Genomic DNA, 6,493 nt, shown 5'->3' with positions numbered 1-6,493 from the left:
CTGGTGCGCACAGAAGTTCGATGAACGTTGGCACTTTGAATAGAAAAAGCTTCCAGGGCAAAAAAAAAAAAAAAAGGGTTTCTCACAGGTTAGGGAATAGAATAAGGAATTTAAAAGAAACGACAACATGCATGGAAACGTGGCTCTGTTTCGGCGTTAGAAATATCCACTATCTATAACTTTTGTTCCCAGAATCTCAAAGCGTTACAGAGGAGAAGATGCAGCGTTACTGCCGCTCGCGTGCACCGCTATGCCCCAGGCAGGTGACAATAAAAGCCAACCCGCTCGTAGTTTCCCCAGGCTGAGTATCATGGGAGCTCATCTGTTGGGACGTATCTATGGAAACGCGCTGCAATCCTCTCACCGATTGCTAGGGACTTCACACAGCCATTATCAACAGGTAGATGAAAAACAACATGTTTAATAAAATGCATACTGTCAATGGAGTTCATAGGGGAAACAATAACCAAACATGCATGACGAGGTCATGCATAAATAGAATCAAACAATGGTGTTTGCACGGCTTGGTCACATAAAAAAAAAACTCAGTCACAGCCCAGTTAAGAAGGTTAATTAGGCACCAAGGGACCAATTGGAGACCCAGGTTGCCAGTGGTATCCTGAAAGTGGGTGAGTTGGGGACAAAACAACATGTTTGTTTTGTGTACCGCAATTGCGTTGCGCAACAACGGGGAGACCTGCAGCTCATTTTGCATGTACACTATTATCAAGGGGCACATTTCCAGCTGTAACACAGGCCCGTGGGAGTCATAACATCAAGGACTGGAGTAATAATTTAGATTGATCCCAAAAAAAAAATAGGTCATGTAAATATTATTTCCTCCCCTTTGTTGACTATAGGAACCCATGGAATCTTGTTTTCAGCACTTTTTTTACCACATAAAAATCTTAATGTACAGCAAGCCTGTATTTTTTGTTAGTCGCTGTACAGTATACTCATCATCATCATCATCATCATCATCATCATCATCATCATCACAACCTCTTCCTCCTCCTTGTCCTTTTCATCATCATTGTTGTCATCATCTCATCAGGACCACCAGCGGCAGCAATCAGCGGGATACACACTGTACTCACCCTTCAAGAATAAAGTGAGTGTAGCCCTGTATGACACGACAAGGATATTGATACTAGATAAGGTACTTATTATATAACATAACTATAAAGAAATATATAAATTGTTGTCTTTTTACATCTAGCGAAAATGATTTAACTAAATTATTTCCTGGCTGATTGTAACCAAGCTCTGCCATTGGTTGTACTTAAGGCAACTGCACCCCAGATTTATTTAATAAGGTCTAATACCTTTTGATGTGATTCTCTCTTGTAGCCACGAGATGGTGGTATTACACATTCTGCGGAGTCAGGACTACCATATTGTTGAACAGGGATGTTGGTGCTGACTAATAACATCTAATGAAGAATACGCGCTTCTGGACAGGCTCTACTCCAAGTGACCCATTTTTAAGGTATTTTGAGTTGTGAAAATATATATAAATATATATATATATATATATATATAAAATGCAGTCACTGTCTCTTGGCTTTCCTGAGAAGTTTTCCAAAGTCTTGTCCAACTTTGGTCAGACATTTCTGCACCAGATTCGATCTGGTAATTTCAATATTAGTGCTGATTCCACTAATTTGTATATCAAAATGCTTATCGATCAGGTGAATTTGGCCATCATCATATACCTAGCACTTGATGTAAATGTTAATTAGGTCTTCTTTATCTGTGCTGCTGTCTTGTCCAAGTCTCCCTAGGAAAAGACAATGGGATTAACCTGGTTAAACAAAGGTCCAAAACTTTACAGAAATATATAGTTATCAGTCATATAACCACTGATATGAACATTTTTTCAATTTAAAATTCCAGACCTCAAAAGACTTCACCAGTCCCGGTCTGTGGCCGAAGCAACTGGTGATTCTTTGCCAGCTGAGCTGAGTTTCTCAAGGATGTCTCCATGAAAATGCCAAACACTTTCTATGGGCTCTTCTTCCATAGACAAACCAAAGACCAGAGATGTCTGCAGCGTTTTAGTGAGAATCAGGCAACTGGAGGGTTTTATATGAAGATTTGCAGATTGAGGTGGAGTGATGTGTAGCTTCTGTATTTCGTCAGCAGAGGGCAGCATTGAACAAATAACAAGCCTCACACACACACACACACACACACACACACACACACACACACACACACACACACAAGGAGGCTTTTCCAGAACTCCAAGGACATGAAACTTGCCAAAGAATAGTCTTGTCAGCAGTGAATTTCCATTTGAGGCATTAACCTATGTATTTTTCCCCCCTGGCCCTTCATGCTGTACAAGGTATTTTAGTGCGAACCCATTACATTATATAGTATATTTCAGAGGAAGTGGAAAAACAGAGGAGGTGGTGAAACCTGCCATTGCAGGTCACTGTTGGTGTATCCTGATCACAGTTAAAGGGATAGGTCAGAAGTGTTCATCTTAAATGCCTCTTTTATCTTTAAAAGAGCAAACAAATAGAGTAGTTTTATGATATTGACATCTACTGTAGGCCTGGAGGTTATCTTGTCATTACAATTTAACCTACTTGTGCTCTCTCGCTCTCTCTCTCCAAATGAAATGCCTATCTACTGTATCTACACACCTATCTAATAATCATTGTATCAATCTACCTATCATCTATTATTTTTCAATATAGGTGCATTAGAGAGCCAAAGAACTCTCAAATAGTGTTGTGATAGCTGTTGGTGCCATGCGTCCTCTCTGACAGAATCTCAAGACATAGCTGATCTATTTGAAGCCAATATCAATTCATGATCCATCGGCAGGGAAATACACCTCTGCATAAGAAAAACCTTTTTGCTTCCACTTCTCCTTGTGTATATCCTTTCCGTCTCAACGTCTGTGGCAAGACATGAAATTACACATAATTGCTGTTGTTTATTGGATGTGATAATGGCACCTTTTAAACTCTATCCTTGCATGGTCAAAATTGCTTTGCAATTGGGCCAGCCAGACAGACAACGCCTGGAAACCACACAGCAAAACGTCTGTCACGGCCGTTTAGCAGTGTCAACTAATGGAGGAAGTGTGGCATCAACAAACACACACAATGAGATTCATCAAGGATCCCCCTTCCATGTTAGGACATACAAAAAAGGAAGAGGACTGACAGATGATTGATGGTTTTGTTACTAAGTGACAACAGTTTTATCCGCCACACATCTGCGTTGGAGTAAGACAAAGATGCATAATGGCATTTTCAATCAGGTTGGCTCTATTATTCGTCACAATATGTTTTTCTGTTCCACCACAGGAAGCTTATAACCAATGTAACACATGTTGCTGTTAACCAATCTTGTCTTTAAAGGTAACACAGCATGTGTTGGCCCATACTAGCCTCACTGATGTATTGAAATTGACACATTAGTCTTTTCAGAGCAACTGTAACATCTTACATGCAGAAGATGTGATGATTTTGCTGCTTCAGGGTAAAAACACATTAATGCCTTTGGTGTCGTTTTGAGCAAATGCTCTTCATGAAATTCTCTCCCAGGCCATTTGATATTCTACTGAGCTTCGAGACACTGTTTCTGACGTTTTGATCAACAGCCTTGTTTCATTAAAATTAAATGAAGAAATATATTTAAAGACAACTTTGCATGTTGGCAGCTCCAAATGGCAGCGAGAAGTAACTGAAAAACTTGAACTAATTTTTACCAAAGGATACCAAAGAGACGAGAGAAGCAAAATATCTAACCTTTCTCTCACTCACTGCTGTTTAGGAGACAGTTTGGATTTTGCTCCTAATCTTTTGATTCGTCACTCCCTGTGGGCTGAAAAGTGTCTGACACCAGAACGTTTTTTGGGCAGATAGAGCAAATCAGTCGGGTCCCATTTAGGCAAGATGGGACACTCTTCTCTATTGCAGCCCAATTTGTTGACAGCTGATAAGACAGGTGTATTTTTACATTAGAATCATGTCTAGTGCAACTTTAAATTCCATGGAGGATAGACTGCCTTGCCTGCTGTTTTCAAAAGAAACTTGAATGGCTGTCACCCCAAAAGGTCAATACATGTCCCAAAAAATACATAAATCAGTCAGTCCACTCTCTGCTTGAAGAAGACATCAATATGTCCCAAACATTTTCAGATAACAATCATCCCTAAATGTCCTCAGGTGTGGTTATTGAGCCCTCTGTCTGTGCGGATTGCTGCTGAGACGGTGTGTTTTGGATTTCCCTGTTCCTGTAATGAACACCAGGGATTCAGGGTCATGCTGGCCTCTCTTGACAAAGGCCAAAGCAATTACAGTATCTCTTTACTGGGCTAGGCCTGTGCTTGTGTTTCCATATTGGTGCTTTCTCTGTTTAGATGGCAGACATGACACCCATATAGATCTGTTTAGAGGCTAGACAACCAATTTTCCATTTTGCAATAAGAGTGATTAATCGTTATTTATGTTCTGCGGTGCATCCATAAGAGTTTAAGGGGAAATTCCACGCGTGCAGCTGTTTGGCAACTGGTTTTAATGTTAGAGTTAGGAGAAATACTTTATAAATTTGATTTGTATTCATCATTGTGGAGTTTCTTACTTGCTACTTCTGGTGACGACATAGTTTAAGAGTTTAAGAATACATATTTTCCACAGCTGCCATACTTTATATTTTATAACTTTGATCTTTGATACAGTAAGTAGTAGCATATGGAAGTTAAAAGATATAATTTGGTGTCATGATCGTTGCTTTGTTGATCGACATTTGAATGATCAGAATGTATCGTATCTGACCTGTTGCTCTTGCCGGGTGTGACCTCCAAAAAATATATATTTCAAAGGGACTATAGGGGCTATATGTGTGTGTGTATGTGTGTGTGTGTGTGTGTGTGTGTGTGTGTGTGTCTGTCAGGGACTATAGTAATAAATATCTGAGTGCACAATGATTCAAAAATGCAGATTATTACATCCTGCGAACATTAATAATTTGTTAAAACAAAGGTCTTCACATAACTGATAACTTCAATAATAATCTATTGGTGAATTTCAGATTTTTGCCAGCAATTTAAGAGTGGTGTCAAATTTTTCAATCTCATATTGTATATCAGATTGTTTCCATTTTGGATTGAAACTTGATTCATTTGAATTTCATTTGAATGCCAAAATGTTTGATGTTTTAGCAATTTGAAGGCAATGAAATATGATAATATCTCCCTCAATTGAAACGATTAAATGCATCCCCATTGTTAGCTATTGATTTTAGGAAGAATGTGAGGGAAAATAGCAATTTACCTGTACCACTGTTCATTTATGTCACAATATAAACTGCGTATATATAATGGAAATCTTGACTTGAGAAACAAAATGTTATGAAACCTTTATTTATATGACTAAACAAATCCAGCAGGTATTGATGAGCTCTCAGCCTGTCAGACTGGATGTGTGACCGGACCGACCGGGCTGCTGGAGCAACATGGTAGTTTTGCCTCGTTGGGTAAATGACTCAGCCATTAAACAAAATAGCAAGGGGACAGCTTAGTCGGGGGAAAACACTCGGCGTTATGTGTCCCTGTCTGACTTTTTAGAAAACCAGAGAGAGAGATTGTATTTATGAATTTTACTTTTATGGGGAAAAGAAATGACAAAATACAGGGGGAAGCTGTTAAAACCAAATTAATTAATTTATTAGACTTTATTTGACAGTACAAAACAAAGCCATACAGCCAGAAACAGCACAAGGCACAGTACAGCAGCACAGGCATACAGTTTGGGACATAATGAATCCTTCAATGTGTTACATGTACCACAAGGTGAAAACGAGTACATATTTGATCCATCTGAAAAGGGTTTTAGGGTTTCTGTCTTCTTTAAAATCAAAAAGAAAGGGTTCATGAGCAGTAAGTTTATAAATTATGATGCATTTTCCATATAATTCTCATCAAGATCCTTAAGGCTAATATGTCTCAACTTCACAGTAACAAAACAATAATTCATATATATAAGCTTGTTGGTCTTGTTGTTCAATATCATACAGTACAATACAATACAAGCCCCTCTACATTACATTTACTTACACAGATATACAGCTTGAAATACTTCATAAATTACATTACACGCAGTTCAATTGCAGTTTCATAAAAAGCAGCTTTTTTTAAACAGTCTTGAAATACTAGATCAGGTTTCTGTAAACGGCAAAATTAAAGCTTTATGCTTTCTGGAGAAAATGTGACAGTCGTAGCTTCATAACCACCATCTGGAAATATGTGGGAATACAAAAATTAAAAAAAAGAATGCAGTGGCGCCTTAGCATTAATTTGTTATAACAGGGGGAGAGAGATTGTCCTGGTGCCATAAATGTTAACAATCAAGAGGTCTATTATTTTGAAAAAAGAAAAAACCAAACCATTCCTTTGCAAATCTGTTCTTATGTGAGAAAGTGATATCTGCTTAAAACTAGTTTTTGAGTCCATTTTAGTCTTTGGTAGATT

The sequence above is a fragment of the Centroberyx gerrardi genome, chromosome 12 (assembly GCF_048128805.1).
Source record: "Centroberyx gerrardi isolate f3 chromosome 12, fCenGer3.hap1.cur.20231027, whole genome shotgun sequence".
NCBI classification, from domain to species: Eukaryota; Metazoa; Chordata; class Actinopteri; order Beryciformes; family Berycidae; genus Centroberyx; species Centroberyx gerrardi.
Note: the sequence above shows the minus strand (reverse complement) of the source record.